At 45.7% G+C, this 18,511-nt stretch overlaps 1 protein-coding gene and 1 pseudogene across 2 annotated transcripts in view; one reads left to right on the top strand and one right to left on the bottom strand.

Annotated features, from left to right (window-relative positions):
* The window catches only part of LOC309556413 (uncharacterized protein), a gene marked incomplete at its 5' end in the record, with an annotated part of 208,272 nt that overhangs the window by 135,536 nt on the left and 54,225 nt on the right, over window positions 1–18,511 (bottom strand). The gene's annotated exons all lie outside the window — the stretch shown is intronic.
* LOC309555858 lies at window positions 16,943–17,567 on the top strand (annotated as a pseudogene). Its single transcript has one exon. The product of its transcript is annotated as an uncharacterized misc_RNA (transcript).

The following is an 18,511-nucleotide window of genomic DNA, read 5'->3' on the forward strand; positions in this document are numbered from 1 at the left end:
AACATTGTGCACTTTTTTCTGGAAGATTTTACCCCCTTCAAGTGAGGCCTGCAGGAGAGAATAGACGAAAGGGCTGCATGACTAAGGGAGGCACAGGGGAACAGGGTCAAGAAAGAGTCAGCTGGATCAGTGTAGTGAGAAGGGGAGTAGACATTACCTGATTAGAGGCAGAGGCTGTATGGACAGGGTCCAGATGTGAAGGGGTCTGTGGAGGCAGGTCCATCCAGTCAATCCACGGAAGTTCAGGAGAAGAGGTGACTTAGGGTGCTTCTCCCCGCAGGTAGAGAAAGACAGGATGAGCGATATGGAGGCCCTGTTAGATCAGTTCAAGGCCGCAGCAGAAGCTCGGGGCCCTCAATGGCTGCAGCAGCAGCTTTCAGACATTCTGGAGGGGTCTGCTTCAAAACAGGCTAGGAGGGTTTGCCCTCCTGACCGCCTGAGCCCTTCGTCTGCCCCCCAGGTCCAGCATCCACGTGGGAGCCCCATCAGGGACCCCCCAGGGTCGGCTGCGGGACTGACTGCCGCTAGCCATAGCAGGGCCCTTGGGAGGAATCCTCTTCACCGATGGGACCCATGGGGGGGAGGGAATCATTCTATTACTCCCCCTCCTCCCCCTCTCTGCATCTCCCAAAGCATGCGGCTGTCCCCCCTGCTAAAGTGCCAAGCAGGGGGTTCACTCGGCATGGGAACCGTACAGGAGCAGATAGGGGAGTGTTACCTGGCCCCGCCGTTTCCTCCAAAATGCCTTCCGCAGTGGATCCCTGCCATCCAGGGAGAGAACCGCTCATCACCCCCTCCCGCAGCGAGGATCCAGAGCCAACAGCTCTCTCTGTGGCTTTGGTGCAGAGAGAAGCTTGGCAGGGGGGACCAGAAGGGATGCGAGCAGCAGGAGGGATCCGCCATCCTCTGCTGGTTCTCCAGCTCCGCTGCCGTGTTCTGCCAGAGGACATCGGCTGGTACAACAGGCTGGTGGCTCCGCCCCTTAAAGGGACAGCGTACCTCCGCTGCAGATGGGGATTCTAAGGGGTCCCGCAGCTCCTCCTCATCACACGCCACGGTGAGTGCTGAAGAGACGGCTTCTGGGAGCCCTGGGCCAGAGTCACCGGAACATTGGGCACAAGAGGCGACGATGCAACAGGAATCTTCCGGCGAATCGGGGGAAGTCTTCAGTGAAGAGGATGATGGCCAGTCGTTGGGGAGGCGCCCTGCCTTGTGGAGCCAGCTGGGGCCTGGACGTGTGGCTGGTCATGGTTCAATGTGGCTGCAGCCTGTTAAGTCACGTTCTCTACCTATTTTTGACTTTCTGGCTGCCGGGGTTAGTTTAGAGAAAGGGGGTCCCTTTTTGGGGTGTTAGGAAAGCGGGATGGTTGGGTGCCTTTAGGCCAACAGGTCCTGTTGGGCTATGTCGGGGGAACCCCGGGTAGTGCGCCGGCGTTGGCTGAATTTTTTGCAGGTTTTCGAGAGTAAATGGCCCGTTGTGATCCGGTCTTCTTCCCTAGTTAAGAGACGGACTGGTGCGTGGGCCCCTGCTGCTTCCACAGTAGATGAGGGGGGGGCTTAGTGGTTTCTTCTCCGCCAGCCTTCAGCGATGCTGATTATTACGGGGAGGAGGGCCACGGTAGAGCCAAGTGCGGAGGGGTGCAGGGAGGCAGCCATTGGGACTACCACGGATGCATCCACGGTTAACAGCGCTGAGTCTGCATTGCAGACAGAGGCAGCTGGGGGTTTGGAAACCCGCAAGGCGAGAGAGTCCGAGGAGGATAGGGTGCGGTTAGCGGATGCGGCCAAGTGTGAAATTTATGTGTGCTTTGAGTGCCTATTGGGGGTCCATCTTAAGCAGGAGGTTAAGGAAAAAATTTGGAAGGGGGAATATGTTGAAATATTTTCCTTATTGCCCCTGGAAAAATGTAATACAGAGAAGGGGAAGGCGGACGAGAGCAAAAAAGAGGAAGAGGAGAAGCGTCGTTGGCGGCTTATACCACACACTTTTTATAATTGGCTCCAGGCTTTTGCTATCCTGGCAAGCGTCATTGGCGAAAAGGCACCGGAGAATTGTTCTCCTCTTTTCTGCTATCTGGACACTATTTGGGAAGCGTATAGAGTTTATGGGGGTACTGCTTGGCTTCACTATAATGAGCAGTTCCGCCAACACAAGGCCTTGCGCCCGGGTTAGCACTGGGTTCATAAGGACACTGAGCTTTGGATAAAGCTCATGGCGCAATTGAGGGCTTCGGGCCAGCCCTTTCTTGGAGGGGCCGGCAGTTCAGGGTCTGTTGGACAGTTGGTCGCCCATAAAAAAGGACTATGCTGGCAGTTTAACGAGGGGACATGCCGTTTTGGCACAACCTGTCACTGTGCTCTGGTTGCAGGGATCTCACAGTTATGCCAAATGTTTCAGGAGGGGGAAGTCCCAGCCCGGTGAGTCTACTTCAAAAAGGGAGGACACCGGATAAGCCTTCCTTCGATGTTGCCGTATCTAGGTAGATATCCACGGAGGGAGGCAGCAGTTTTCTTGGCTGATGGTTTTGCCCAGGGCTTTCGTATTTCCTGCTCTTTGCTGGTGACTCAATCTGCCTAGGAATTTGAAATCGACACTTCAGTATCCTCACATTGTTTTTGCAAAATTTGCTAAGGAGGTAGAACTTGGGAGAATGGCTGGACCATTTTTCCATCCTCCCATTCAGTTTTTGCATGTGTCTCTTGGGGGTGGTACCCAAAAAATGTGGGCTGTGCACCATTTGTCGTATCTGAAGGGAGCTACGGTAAATGATGCCATTTCACCTGACCACTGTGTCTTATACCTCCTTCGATGCAGTGGTTAGTTGGGTGCAGCGCTATGGGTGGGGATCCCTGTTGGCGAAGACAGATGTTGAATCTGCCTTTCGTTTACTGCTGGTCCATCCGGAGAGCCAACATTTGCTGGGTTGTTTTTTGGGGGGGTAGTTTTTTCTGGATCAATGTCTCCCGATGGGATGTTCCATTTCCTGCATGTATTTTGAGGTCTTTAGCACATTCGTAGAATGGGTGGTGCGGAAGGAAACACAGTTCCGATCGGTGATTCATTATCTAGATGATTTTCTTTGTATTGCCCCCTCAGATTCCTCAGTTTGTTCTATGTTGCTACACACTTTGGAATCTATTGCAAAGCAGTTTGGGATCCCTCTGGCACTAGAAAAAATGGAGGGTCCTGCCACGGCCATAAAATTCCTGGGTATTGTGATTGACACGCAAATGATGGAATTTCGATTGCCACTTGACAAATTGGAGGATTTGCGTCAGATGGTGGGGCAGGCAGATCGGCAAAAAAGGTTAGGCTTAAACAATTGCAGTCTTTATTGGGTAAGCTTAAATTTTGCCTGCCGCATTATGCCTATGGGGCGTATTTTCTGTCATCGCCTCAGTGCCGCTACCTCAGGGCAACACTGCTGCATCACCGATCTGGGGGTTTGGGATGAGTTTCTTGCCACCTATAATGGCAGATCTTTATGGACGGCTTCGGTTGTGTCCCCTTCTGACGTGGCTCCTTACACTGATCCTGTGGGCAGTTCTGGGTTTGGGCCTTTTTGCCAGGGGGCATGGTGCGCAGCTGCATGGCCCAAAGAATGGCGTGTGGCAGGGTTCTTGGTGTTATTGGAACTGTTTCCGATTTTGGTAGCCGTGAAAATCTGGAACTTCAGGTTTCGCGATAGGCAGATTTGTTTTCATTACCAGCAGAGGGTGGCGGATCCCTCCTGCTGCTCGCATCCCTTCTGATAACCTGGGGGTGGTGAAAGTTGTATCCAGTCCGTCTGCCTCTTCACCGCCGGTGGTGTACTTATTGCTTCACCTTGTTTTGCGTTGTTTAAGTTTGAATTGTTTTGTGCAAACTGTTCATGTTCCCAGGTGTGTTGAATTCCATCGCCGATTCTTTGTCTCGTTTTCAGTGGGACAGGTTCCAAAGGCTGGCACCGGATGCGGAGCAGCACGGGTATCCTTGTCCCGAACAGCTGTGGAAACTGGCCTTGGAGTAGCTAGAGAGCTCTGTGAGTGAGGTTACATAGGCAGCATATTTTTTGGTTTGGGGTAAGTGGTCCGCATTGGTAGGTTCAGTTGGGGGATGTTTTTCCACTCAGGATTGATTGTACTTGTGTTTAAATATTAGGCAAACCTCCTGTTGTTAATTCAATTAGCTACATGGCCAGCCAGGCCATCTCTTTTCATTCTAACATGGCTCATTGCCCCAGGCTTTGCACATCAATGTTCCTAGTAGTCAAGTCTTTGTGTCTATTTCAAACCTGTTTCCTGTTTGGTGTCACCGTGCAACTGTACCAGCTCTTATAAATTTCTGTTTGCATGGGTACTCACTTCGAGCTGTTTTGTGTGTCTTTGTGTATCCATCTATACAAGACAGCTTGAATTTTACTCCCTACTGTTTAGTGTTTAGCCATGTAAGGGATTCTCATGTGTCTATTGGCCTTTAGTTTTAGGTAGCTGCCTGCTTGGGTGAGTAAGAGGGGTGCAATCTGGGAACTGGCTGCAAGTTAACCTATCTCCACCTTTGGAGAAGACAAGGCAGTTCCTTAGACTTTGCACCTCAGCCCTTCCAAGTGCCCTCACAATTGTTGCATGTGTGGATATGCTGTGTTCTCCCCAGATAGTGCCATTAGGTAACCTTCCTGTCTTAAAATGACCTGCCTTCCTGTGAGCCCTAAACCCCAGTGCTGCAAGTGGTTCTTCTTACTAACATTTATTTTGCTGCCTGCCTGGAAGACCAGAAACCCAGTGCTGCACTATACTCCTGCCATTCTTGTAAATCCTGTATTCTGTGCTCTCCAAGTTTCTTGTCTCTGTACCTACATGTTCCTGGTCTACTGTAAGGTTGTTGATCCCAGCCATATGTGATAGGCCCCATTTGAGACAGCCTACTGTTCATGATAAATGTTTCATTTAATTCAGGATAATGTACACAGTTTAGTGTGGATGGTGGTTGAATAACACATTATATGAAATGAGAATGATTTCTCCTTGTATTAAGAACGTTTTTGTTTTCTTTTCTTCTAGGTCTTATTACCTCTATAATAAAGATTTACTTCAGCAGAAAAAAAAAAAAAAACTCAATGGCTTTATGGGCTTTTTTGTTAATGATCGAATGTTGGACTGACGCCATCTTCAAAAAAATATCCTCCTTCATTCCTGCGCTTTATGATATCACCACAAAAGGCTTTTTAATATCTGAAGAACTTTGATACCTATCATGCCAGCTGTCTAGAAAAGTTAAAGCTCAGTTTGCTATGATTGCAAAAAGATCTGCACACCTACCGGAAATTTCTTGTCATGTGGACTGCGATGGCCCTGAAGAGAAGAATATTATGTATGAACATTGTATGAGTTCTTAGGTGTTGCAGTGAAGTTCTTATGGAGGACTAGCTGTCAAAGGAGGAGTCAACAAAGGACTTCGCGTTCATACACTGTTAGACCAACAAATAATTTTTTTTAGACCTTTTTGATTTTTAGGTTTGTTTTGTCACATTTGTTTGTTTTTTTTATATTTTGTATATTTTATCCTTGACAAAGCAAAATGAGATTTTTCTACAGAAGTACATGGGATACATAACTCAGGAGAAATATGAACTAAAAAAATAAATATTTAAACTAAGATTAGGCAGTTGGAGAGATATGTCAGGGAATTTAGAAGGAATTGAGAGGAATTGTAATTTTATCTGCCTTTTTTCAAAATACATTTTATGTTAGGTTTTGTATGTGTTATGAGACCTAGTTTGTTCATTCTTCCTCATATCAGCACCTCCAGGATCCACATCTGGGTAAGCCATACGTGGCTTTAACAGTTACCAAAAGTAACTGTGATGTGAGATCACCACACAGGGACAGCAAAGCGGAAACCGCTACACTGTCAATGATCACCGGCCCAACTGTTCACTACAACTAGTGTGTGGATTGCTTGAGATAGCAGTGATATGCTTCCAGAACTCCAATGTAGGAAGGGACAGTTTTGTTTGTGGGAATATATTGCCAACAGGAGGAATATTGATGAGGAAAAGGGAAGCAGCAATTTTATTTATCAAACATTTATTTATGATTATCAAACATGGATTTATAATTAAGCAGATATATTGGATGTATATGTTGTGAGAAGTCATATTGTATAACAGATGTTGTATTCAAAAGCCATTTATGGGACTTCCGGTTCCGGCGCCAGATGTGAGGGAGCAGGAAGTAGCGGCTCCGGACACATCGTTATAAAAAACCTGCTAATCCGCCCGATCGGTGAGTCTGCGGCACCCCCCGCAGCCACTACCAATTAGGGGAACACCTCATGGACAAGTATCTGGTCCACGGACCTCCCGCAGCTCCTCCGCCCGACTGCACGGACTGTTCATCTGCCGCCTCACAGACAGGCAAGATGGCGGAGGGCGCGGCCTTACATCCCAGCAAGCATCCACCCAGACCTAGCTATGCCGCACTTGTAGCCACCCCCGCAGCTACTAGCGCGGTGTCACCTGAACATTACAGTGGCATTGCTCAAGCTGTCGCAGCCCTGCTATCCCCAACGATCACAGAAGCTGTTGATAAAGCTATGGCTGCAGGCATTGCTCAGATCAGGAAGGATCTGAGTGAACATGCATTCCGCCTCACTGAGCTTGATAGTAGTGTGACTGACATAGAGGAAGAAACACAGGCATCTTTCCATTCTGAGAAACAATTCAAACAGACGCAACAATATCTCTTGGACAAAGTGGATGATCTAGAAAATCGTTCACGCAGAAATAACCTGCGCATAATAGGTCTCCCGGAATCATTTGGTGCGGATTCCCTGATGGAACTGTGTTCTCAGCGAGTACCTCAGGCCTTGGGACTCACAGCCCCCTGCATTGCTGAACGGGCACACCGAGTGGGACCCCCCTCTAATGAAAGGCGCCCTCCACGCCCAGTGATAGTGAAATACCTGAAGTTTGCTGACAGGAATAATTTGATAAAATCCTATCGCAATTCCAAAGCTCTGCAAATTGACGGCCATAAATTACTGCTGTTCGCGGATTACTCACAGGAGGTCTCCCGCCGCCGTAAGGCCCTACAACCAATCTGTAACGCCCTCTATCAGCAGGGTATAAAGTTCACTCTGGCTTATCCTGCGACTTTGCGATTCACAGATTCGACAGGCCTCTCCAAGTCTTTCACCCACACGGATGACGCCTGGAATTACCTTAATTCCCACCTGAGACTGCCGATGGACACCTCCGCACCACCTGCACAGTCTTCTGCCAGGTACCAACAACCCAGAGATCAACTGCGACTCACTGATCTTTCCGGGAAATATAATCCTGTGTGACCTACGTTAAAGTTGGCGAACCCCATCTCTGTTCCTTGGTTCGTTTTCTGTTTTACTTTGCTCCATCAACGTGCTAAGGATTGTCAATGGGAGCCCCTGAAGCCACTGCTTAGTTGCATTTTCACCCACCTGTAACATTCTTAGCGGTTTTACTACCCCTCTACCTATCTACAGGTGGGGTCGAACATCCTAGATGGCATGCCCATGTCTCGTTCTCACCCCCTACCTTACATTGATGGATTGGTTCGTATATCTAGGCTCTTGTTAGATTAAATGAAATGTTTTGCCTGACTATTTTCTTTTACCCACCTCCTCACAGGGTGCTACCGCGGATAGTCTGCTCCTTTACAGCTGGTTGTGGTCACTCTGCTGTTGTTGGAGATGTCTGGGCTGGACCTCATCTACACTCTCATCTACCTGTGGATGGGGCTGCGGACTCGCCGCTTGGGCCAGATCGTCGACCTTCCCCGGTAGCGCTGCTGTAGGCGATAGTCACATGTGGGAAGAAGCGAAGTTCAGGCTTCCATGGACACGTAAGTGTCTTTTCACTTCTCTGTATTGTTTGATTTCTGTTGTACAAGCTCTGCCAATTTTCCATCCACCTATCCCTACTCCCTTACACCATCGCTCAATTTTTTTATGCACCTTTCCAAATACAATGCTCTGCAGTTTTACTCACTCCACAGTACGCAACTTTAACTCTACAACATCCGCATCATTTTACTTGTTTAACACACACCTATGGTTAGGATAATTTCATGGAATGTTAAGGGCCTACGATCCCCCCATAAGCGAATGGCGATCCTTCGCCATCTGAAACGACTTCGTGCAGAAATTGCAGTCCTTCAAGAGACTCATCTCTCTGAACAGTACTTTAAACGTATGCAGAAACTCTGGGTAGGCCAGGTTTGGGGTTCGCAGTTAAGGGGAAGGCAGGTGTTCTTGTCCTCATCCACAAGCGCTTCACCGGCACTGTCCTTTCCTCTCACACAGATACGGAGGGTAGATTCATTGCTATCACTTTGTACTCTGGTTCGAAGGAATGGGTTCTGGCAACTACGTATACCCCCAATTCCCCATCAAAACAATACTTTCAAGGCATTGCCTCCCAATTGGCACGTTCCCTTCATGTCCCTTTAATCCTCGCAGGTGATATGAACACAGTCATGGATGAAAGGGAAGACAGGGCACGTCCGACATCTCACCGCCCGTTGGATAGAACTCCCCACCCCAGCCACCTGGCCGCTTTTGCAGAACATGTCCAACTTACGGATATATGGCGCCTCCTGCACCCTACAGGACGTGACTTCACTTTCACTCTAAATGCCCCAATTTCTTTGGAGGAAATGAAATCCACCATAGCAAAATTGCCATCAGGTAAAGCGCCCGGCCCCGGCGGCTTCACCTCTGACTTTTACAAAGCGTCGATAGACACCATAGCGCCGACCCTTCAATCACTGTATCAACATGTTCTGGAGGGCCATCCCTATTTCCCTACGGGCCTCCAGGCACACGTCAAATTAATACCTAAACCCGGTAAGGATCCAACCGAACCAGGATCCTATCGGCCCATCTCACTTCTAAATCTAGACAGTAAAATACTATCCAAAATCATAGCCAATAGGCTTGCCCCTATCATGCCCACCTTGATCCATCCTGCCCAAGCCGGCTTCACCTCTGGCAGGTCAGCAACAGCCAATATCAGAAAGGTTCTAGCAGCCCTGGAAGCGTCCCAAGCTCACCCCTTGTCCGACATGGCCATTATCTCTCTAGACGCTGAGAAGGCCTTTGATAGGGTGGACATTGATTGGCTCCATTTGGTCATACAACGTTTCGGGTTCCGGGGTCCCTTTGTCCACCTTATCAAAGCCATGTACACAAACCCATCTGTGTTGTGGCCAACGGTCATGTTTCTGCACCGTTCTCCCTACGCCGGGGAACCAGACAGGGATGCCCACTGTCCCCACTGTTGTTCAACTTGGCTCTAGAACCCCTTGCCAGCTACATTCTTCACCATCCTGATCTCCATGGTATCCGTATAGGCGACTCTGATTTACGCATAGCCCTATTTGCTGATGACATACTCATATTTACATCTGACCCTGTCAGGGACTCCAAATTAGTCTATGAAATATTTAATGACTTCCGCCTCTGTTCCGGTCTAAAGATAAACTTTTCCAAAAGCGAACTCCTCCCTCTCCGTCACGCCACACATAATCCCTGGCCTTCCACACCTCTCTTTTCTATAGCTAAGTCCTCTATCACGTACTTGGGCATCAAAATTGGCCGCACCCCTTCATCTATATACCACCTGAATATCCCACCTACTATTTCTAAAATAATATCTTCGTTAGACACATGGATGGGCCTCCCCCTCTCCCTCTTCGGCAGATGTCATCTGTATAAGATGGTGGGCTTCCCCAAATTGCTGTATCCTCTCCAGACGATTCCTCTTCTGGTGAGGCATGTGGATATGTAAAAGTTAACTAGAGCTGTATCCAACTTCATATGGCAAGGCAAAAGGCCCCGCATTGCCCTCCAGAAACTGTATCTGCCGAGGAGGGAGGGTGGCACTCCCCAATGCTCGAGTACAACCTCGCATGTGTGTTCAGAGTAGGGCTGGATTGGATTGGCAAAGCTTCCAGATATTCTAATCTCCTACTAGAATCCCACCAGTCCTCACCTTATGACCTGGCTGCCATATTACATTGTAAACACAGTGCCCTACCACCCGCACTGAAGAACAATGTCCTAATTAGCCAAAGACTTCCCTAATCCTGACGCCCACTCACTTATTTTGTCAGGCTACCTGGCCACTCACAAAGCCATCACCAATGAATTTTGGAGGGAGCAACAGTTCAAGATTATGCACCGCAGCTATGTCCCATTCTCCAGAAACTCCCATCCTACTCATTCGACTGGTTGTCCACTCTGCAATGCCAACAAACCTACTCTCGCGCACAGACTCTGGTCATGCCCACGTATCCCCGCCTATTGGACCTCAGTGGAAGCCTATGTTACTACCAAAACGGGTCTGACACCCCTGAAAGATCCTTACGCACTCCTCTTTGGACATCTGGACTCTTCTATCATCAACCTGCCTAAGAGCCAAGGCTCCATCATCAAAACGCATAAAACATGGCTCTTAACCTGCTATATGATAGCCAGAAGAACTATCCTGGCCAAATGGATACGTGACTTGCCTCCAACCCTAACCGAAGTGATCTCGGGCCTGCAACAACTACAAGCCAAGGAAGCCCTCGAGCTTACAACTACCTCGTCTCCCAATCTTGTCAAGTTCAATCGCAAGTGGAATTCTTTCTTGCGCATATTGCCGCCTGCATGTTCATCATAGATGACCAGTAGCTCCCACGTATGCCAAAGATCCTCTACGGTTTGAATTACCGCTTGCTTGAATACTTCAATACTCTGGTCACCATCTCTTTTAATGTTTATATCTACACCGCCGCATTTGGCACTTGCTGATATATCCATCTTCTAATCAGCTGGTATCCCTATTACCTTGCGCTTCTCCAGATTGGGACTCCCCATCCACATGAGTTGTCTCGAGAGGTCTAGGCAATAGTTTGGGTCCTTTCTCCTAACCATTTGTCCGATTTTATGTACCTAGTATGCTGCGTTATAATTTACTGCTGGTTAATGCGTTGACTTGCTATCATGAGATGGTGTTCCTCTCTTCTCTTCTCCTCTCTTCTCATCCTCTCTCTGCTCTTCTTTCCTTCCCCTCTCTGCCTCCACCTCCCACCTCTCTTCTCCCACTCAGCCCCCCCCCTCTTTACCTGCACACTCTATCCCCCCCCCCCCACCCCTACTATTTCACTGCTAGATGCAATGCATATTTATAGTCTGTTGCCTCCCATCAGGTCCACATATCGAGGCTACAAGCCCAAATCTATTGGCACTTTTCCACTGCAAGTACCGGCTCGTACCGGCTCGGCTCTACTCGGCCCTGCTTGGCCCAGTTTGCTTTTTCACTGCTGGTACCGCATGGTACGGTGTTGGAACGGTTCGGTACGGTACGGTATAGGTTTGCTTTTCCACTAAAGTAGTACTAAAGTTAAGTGGGTGGGATAACAAAGGGGTGGGTGGGATTCTCTGACCAATCAGTGGCTAGTAGTGACTGCATGCAAAGGATTGTGGGATATGGTACCAGTTTGGTACCTGTTGGAACCACAATCGAGTAGGTACTGACTTTTTCAGAGCCGTACCATACCGTACCGTTCGGTTCCATGCAGTGGAAAAGCAAACCTATACCGTACCGTACCGAACCGTTCCGACACTATACCATGCGGTACCAGCAGTGGAAAAGCACAAGAGCGTGCCGAACCGTTACGTTCCATGCAGTGGAAAAGCGCCATAAGAGACCTGTACGGGACGCCTACTTGGTTTATTACTTTGGATTATTACTTGATTTTTGATTTATATGATACTGTTTATTGTATATTCTGCATTGCATTGTTTGTGTAAATTCTGTTCATTTCTTGAAAAAACCTCAATAAAATATGTTTTAAAAAAAAAAAAAAGCCATTTATAGCTCAAGTTGTTAAGATTGCTATCTCGACCTTTGAAGACCTGTTTAGCCAACAAGCTTTTGAAGTGACACGTCTGTTAAATGTCCTTCTGCATATCAAAGAACGTCATCAAAGACTCAGATGTGACTTTAAAGAAACTAGATAGCTAGGTTCCGTTCCACCTACTTTAGAATGTTTAAATTGTATTAAGGGCCCTAGCCAGTTAGAGCAAATGATTTCATACTTAAGAATGTAATGTGATTGACTTGCTCTCCAAACATGTCTTTCTACCTACATGTTTGTCTAAATAAATATCATTTTCAATCTGGCTTCAACAATCAAAATGTTACTGAAACCCATGAGTTCTTTAGTTTCCCATGAGTTCTGGGGTTTCCCCTACAGTAGTATTAAGGACCCAGGTTGACAAATCCTTTAGTCATGAGTCCAATCCATTTTAGAACTGCTCTACTGGTAATTGCGCGGTCATGCAATGCTGTACACAAATAAATGTATGTATATATTTTTTTACTACACAAATAGAGTTTTTTTTAAATGGTTGTTGCAAAACACTGCATTTTTATTGTGTATTACAGTATCTCACAAAAGTGAGTACAACCCTCACATTTTTGTAAATATTTTATTATCTTTTCATGTGACAACACTGAAGAAATTACACTTTGCTACAATGTAAAGTAGTGAGTGTACAGCTTGTATAACAGTGTAAATTTGCTGTCCCCTCCAAATAACTCAACACACAGCCATTAATGTCTAAACCGCTGGCAACAAAAGTGAGTACCCCCCTAAGTGAAAATGTCCAAATTGGGCCAAATTGGCCATTTTCCCTCCCCGGTGTCATGTGACTCGTTAGTGTTAGAAGGTCTCAGGTGTGAATGGGGAGCAGGTGTGTTAAATTTGGTGTTATCGTTCTCACTCTCTCATACTGGTCACTGGAAGTTCAACATGGCACCTCATGGCAAAGAACTCTCTGAGGAAGGATTTGAAAAAAAGAATTGTTGTTCTACATAAAGATGGCCTAGGGCAGGGGTGTCAAACTCAATTTAATCGCGGGCCTCATCAGAAATATGGTTGCCCTCAAAGGGCTGCTTGTATCTGGGTCACGATACATACAGAGTGCAAGGTTCAGGAGTGTGTTAACTACAGAGTGCAGAGTTCATGGGTGTACTATGTATAGAGTTCAGGGGTGCCCGCTATGTACAGAATGCAGAGTTTAGGGATGCCCTAAGTACACAGTGCAGGGTTCAGGGGTGTGCTACGTACATAAAGATGGCCTAGGGCAGGGGTGTCAAACTCAATTTAATCGCGGGCCTCATCAGAAATATGGTTGCCCTCAAAGGGCCGCTTGTATCTGGGTCAGGATACATACAGAGTGCAAGGTTCGGGAGTGTGTTACCTATAGAGTGCAGAGTTCATGGGTGTACTATGTATAGAGTTCAGGGGTGCCCGCTATGTACAGAATGCAGAGTTAAGGGGTGCCCTATGTACAGAGTGCAGAGTTCAGGAGTGGGCAACATCTCTCCCTCCAACCTCCTCCCATCCCTAAACCGCTGCACACATCTGCCACCAACACCCCCCCCCCCCCCCAATCTTTCTCACATCTATACTTGTTAGCATACAAGGTTTGTATTTAATCAGCAACAACCACTGTATGTCATTGCTGTGTGCCTATTACATTGTATGACCACTAGATGGCAGTGTTACATTTATGAGTTCATGTTTTGTCTATGCCTCAAAAGAGTAATAAAAAGTATAGTTTCTGCTCCGAAAGAAAAGCAGTGTTCAGTGAAACAACAGACTGTCTGCCTGTACTTTGTTTAGCTCCAAAAGGTTATATCTAACAGGTTACGGGCCCAGGACATGTTACAGAAGCCCAGGATATAATACAGATTACCCCTGGATATAGCCAGATACAGTGAGCTAAAGCAAGTGAGTACAGGAGACAGCAACAGAAAGACAAACAGCAGAAATGGCTGCTGCCATCCCCTCAGCAAAGTTCTCCATTGCAAATCTGACAAATCAGAACTACCAATCTTGGAAATTCAAGATGAAAATGCTGCTTATAAGAGAAGGTACGTGGAAATGTATAAATGAATCAAGACCTGCACAGCCCACAGAGGAGTGGTTAGACAGAGATCAGAAAGCACAGAGCACAATCTCCCTGTGCATAGATGATGATCAAATCATACATATATGTAACTGTCAGACTGCTAAAGACATGTGGGAAGAGTTACAGAAAGCACATGAAAGAGTTAATCTCAGCAATAAACTGTATTTAATCAGAAAGCTCTATGAAACTAAGCTACAGAAAGACCAGGACATGCAGGACTATATAAGACAGACCTTAGAGATGGTGGAGAGACTGAGAGGGATTGGAGAAGAGATAAAAGATTTCCATGTTGCAGCGCTGTTATTAAGTGGACTTCCTGAAAGTTATGAGACACTTGTCACAGCACTAGATGCACGTCCAGATGATGATCTGACACTGGAATATGTTAAAGGCAAGCTTGTGGATGAATACAAGCGCAAAACTGAAAGCATGAGTAATGTGAGTGTGTGTTCAGAGACAGCTTTAAAGACAAAATTCAAAAATAAACACAGTAACGTGCAGCTAGAAAAGCGGGAATGCTTTGTGTGCAAGAAACCAGGACACCTAAAAGCAGATTGTAGAATCTGGAAAGCTAGAATGCAAAAACAAAGTGCATTGCAACAAGCTAAGAATGTCATAGAAACAAAGGAGTATGCATTCGGATCCAAAAATGGTGTCACCTCTGTGCAAGCATGGTGTTTGGACTCAGGTGCTACAAGTCACATGACAAATGACCGAAGTTTCTTCACTCAGCTTGATGAAAGCAAAACAGAAGGGATAACTACAGCTAATGGACAATTTATGAAATCAGTGGGAATAGGAGATGGCTTTCTATACTGTCCTATCTCTCCAGATATCACTAAAAAGATCCATATGAGGAATGTTCTGTATGTGCCAGATCTTGAAAGCAACCTTTTGTCAGTAAAGAAACTCACTAACCAAGGCAATGTAGTCACATTTCAGGGTGACAGTTGTATCATAACAAAAGGGGATTGCTTGCTTGCAAAGGCTAAAATCATAGATGAACTGTATCAGCTGAACTGCAGTGAAATGGTTAAAATAGCCAAAGAGGATAAACATTCAAACTGCATCCACACTTGGCACAGACGATTGGGGCACAGAAATTCTGATACAATAAAGAAAATAGTTGAGAATAACTATGCAAGTGGTATTAAGATTAATCCATGTGATCACATAATGATTTGTACCAGCTGTATTAAAGAAAAAATGGCAAGGACACCTTTTCCCAAGCAGACCAACAGCAAATCCCAAAAACCTCTGGACTTAATACATTCAGATCTTTGTGGTCCAATGAAAACTATGACTCCAGGAAAGAAAAAATACTTCCTGACCTTCATTGATGATTACTCCAGGTATACCACAGTATTTCTACTTCACAATAAAGATGAAGTGCCAGAGAAATTAGAAGAGTATCTCGCTCAAGTAAATAATATTTTTGGCGGAATGCCCAGAGTACTACGAACAGATAATGGCTCAGAATATACAAGTGGTAAAACACAAGCCATTCTCAGGAAGCATGGAATTATGTTCCAGACAACAGTTCCATATAACCCAGAGCAAAATGGAGTTGCAGAGAGAATGAACCGCACACTGTGTGAAAGTGGGAGGAGCATGCTATTTGATGCTGATATGCCAACTACATACTGGGGAGAAGCTATCACAACTGCATGTTATCTTCAAAATCGTTTGCCGGGAAAAGCAACAACAAAAACTCCATATGAACTGTGGAACAAAAGGAAACCAGATTTAAGACACATCAGAATTTTTGGAAGTAAAGCCTATGTACACATTCCAAAAGAAAAACGTACAAAATGGGATGCATGTGCAAAAGAAGGTGTGCTTGTGGGGTACAGTGAATCTCAAAAAGGATACAGGATTTTACATCAAGACACGAACAAAGTAACAGTCAGCAGAAGTGTGATTATTGATGAAAGTTCTGTGTGCTCAAAGTTTGAACAACAGACTCAAACTTTTCAAACTGAGAAAGAATCAACATCAGTCACTCAAGAAAATAAGGAAAGTGATACAGAAATAGAAATAACTGCAGAAGAATCAAAACCTGAAACTGAACCAGAAATACCTTCAGTCAGAAAATCAACCAGAATCAATAAAGGTGTTCCAGCTGAACGTTTATCTTACATAGCTCGCAGAGCTGTTCAAACTGAACCAGGTTCATGGAAAGAGATGCAGAAACTGCCAATGCATGAGAAACAAGTATGGTATAAAGCCGCTGATGAAGAAATGACATCACTCAAAGATCTCCAGACATGGACACTTTCAGAGCTACCTCAAGGTAAACATGCCATAGGATGTAAATGGGTTTTTAAAACCAAATGTAACTCTGAAGGGAAAGTCTGTCGGTACAAGGCAAGGCTGGTTGCTAAAGGTTACTCACAGAAGTTCGGTGAGGACTATGATGCTACTTTTGCTCCAGTTGCTAAACAAAGTACTTTCAGAACACTAATGACAGTGGCTGCCATGCGTACAATGATTGTGAAACATCACGATATTAAGACAGCTTTTCTTAATGGTGATATTGAAGAAGAAATTTACATGTCACAGCCAGAAGGATATTTGAAAAAGGGACAAGAGCATCTTGTCTGCAAGTTGAATAAATCTCTTTATGGCCTTAAACAATCAGCTTGAGCATGGAACCTGAAGATTAATCAAGTTCTACTAAATGAAGGATTTACAAGAAGCAAAGCTGATCCGTGCCTATATGCTAAACAAGTAGACACTGAGTGGATATATCTGCTAATTTATGTAGATGACCTGATCATTGCTCACAAAAACGACAATGAAATTGCAAAGTTAACAGGAGTACTCAACAAGCACTTTGAAACTAAAGACCTAGGTGAAGTGACATATTATCTTGGAATTGACATCCAGCGTGAGAAAGATGGAAGTTTCCTGTTGAATCAGAGTGCAAAAATTGAATCTATTCTTCAGCAATTCAACATGACAGAGGCGAAAGGAGCAAGTACACCTATGGATACAGTCTATCCAAAGTTAGAAGGAGAAGATGATCTTCTCACATCCAATGAACAATACAGACAAGCAGTGGGGGCACTTCTCTACATTGCAACCACTACACGTCCAGACATTGCAGCCAGCATGTCTCTTCTTTGCAGGCGAGTTGATAAACCTCGTCAAAGAGACTGGAATGCGATCAAAAGAGTTATGAGATATCTGAAACAGACAAAAGACTTAAATTTGAAACTATCAGCAAGTGGTGGTTTAAACCTCGTGGGATATGTGGACTCCGATTGGGCAGGTGATCACAGCACACGCAAATCCACAAGTGGTTACTTATTAAAATTGGGAGACAGTCCTATATCATGGTCCAGCAAGAAACAGATGTCAGTGGCATTGTCCTCTACAGAAGCTGAATACATATCTGCAGCTTATGCCAGTCAAGAAGTTGTGTGGTTACAGCAATTACTCAAGGATCTTGGAGAAGCAACATCAGAACCTACCGTCTTATTTGAGGACAATCAGGCTTGCATTAAGCTTGCAACAAGTGAGAAAATTAATGGAAGAACCAAGCACATCGATGTCAGACATCATTACATTCATGACTTAGTTGATCAGAAAGTGATTGTACTTGTGTATTGTGAGTCGGAAAAAATGATTGCTGATGCTTTGACAAAGCCACTAGCTAGAACCAGATTTGTGGATCTTAGATCAGAAATGGGATTGACATAGATAGTAGTTGTTGAGTGGGGGTGTTAGCATACAAGGTTTGTATTTAATCAGCAACAACCACTGTATGTCATTGCTGTGTGCCTATTACATTGTATGACCACTAGATGGCAGTGTTACATTTATGAGTTCATGTTTTGTCTATGCCTCAAAAGAGTAATAAAAAGTATAGTTCCTGCTCCGAAAGAAAGCAGCGTTCAGTGAATCAACAGACTGTCTGCCTGTACTTTGTTTAGCTCCAAAAGGTTATATCTAACAATACTCTATCCCACCTTCCTACTAAGCCCAGCCTCGGTACCTCCCCGTTTAGGCGGCTCCCTCCCTGCATATTGGGCTATAGTTAGTACCACCCTATGTAGGCAGATCTGTGTGGTTCAGCTCCAGTGCCAGTATTCAGTTTTGCCCTATATGTGTTATTTCGCTATCAAAATCATCAGCTCAACAGTAACCGCACTTAAATTTAGGACGTACAAGGCTTTTACAACACTCCCTCTCTTTATTGCCACTATTGGATAAAGCAATTTCCCAAAAGTCTGGCCTCAGGATGCAGCGCACTGGATGGAAAAGAAACACAGCCACCAGAGCTGTTAGGAACCTCCTCCACTGACAGCTCTGCCGGACTGGCCGAACATGCGCTAAGGTCACAAAGGTGGCACCGCTGAAGGGACTGAGAAGGAGAGAGAGCAGGAAATGTTTACCTTTGTTTTATAGGAGACTGACTAGCCACGCATGCACTCAGCTCACACAAAGCTGGCGCCGCATGCGGGACTGAAGGGAATAGAGCCGAAAATGTTTACTCTTGTTGCCTTGGTGACCTGGCGTGAT

The sequence above is a fragment of the Pelophylax lessonae genome (genome assembly GCF_965119305.1).
Source record: "Pelophylax lessonae genome assembly, chromosome: 5".
NCBI lineage: Eukaryota > Metazoa > Chordata > Amphibia > Anura > Ranidae > Pelophylax > Pelophylax lessonae.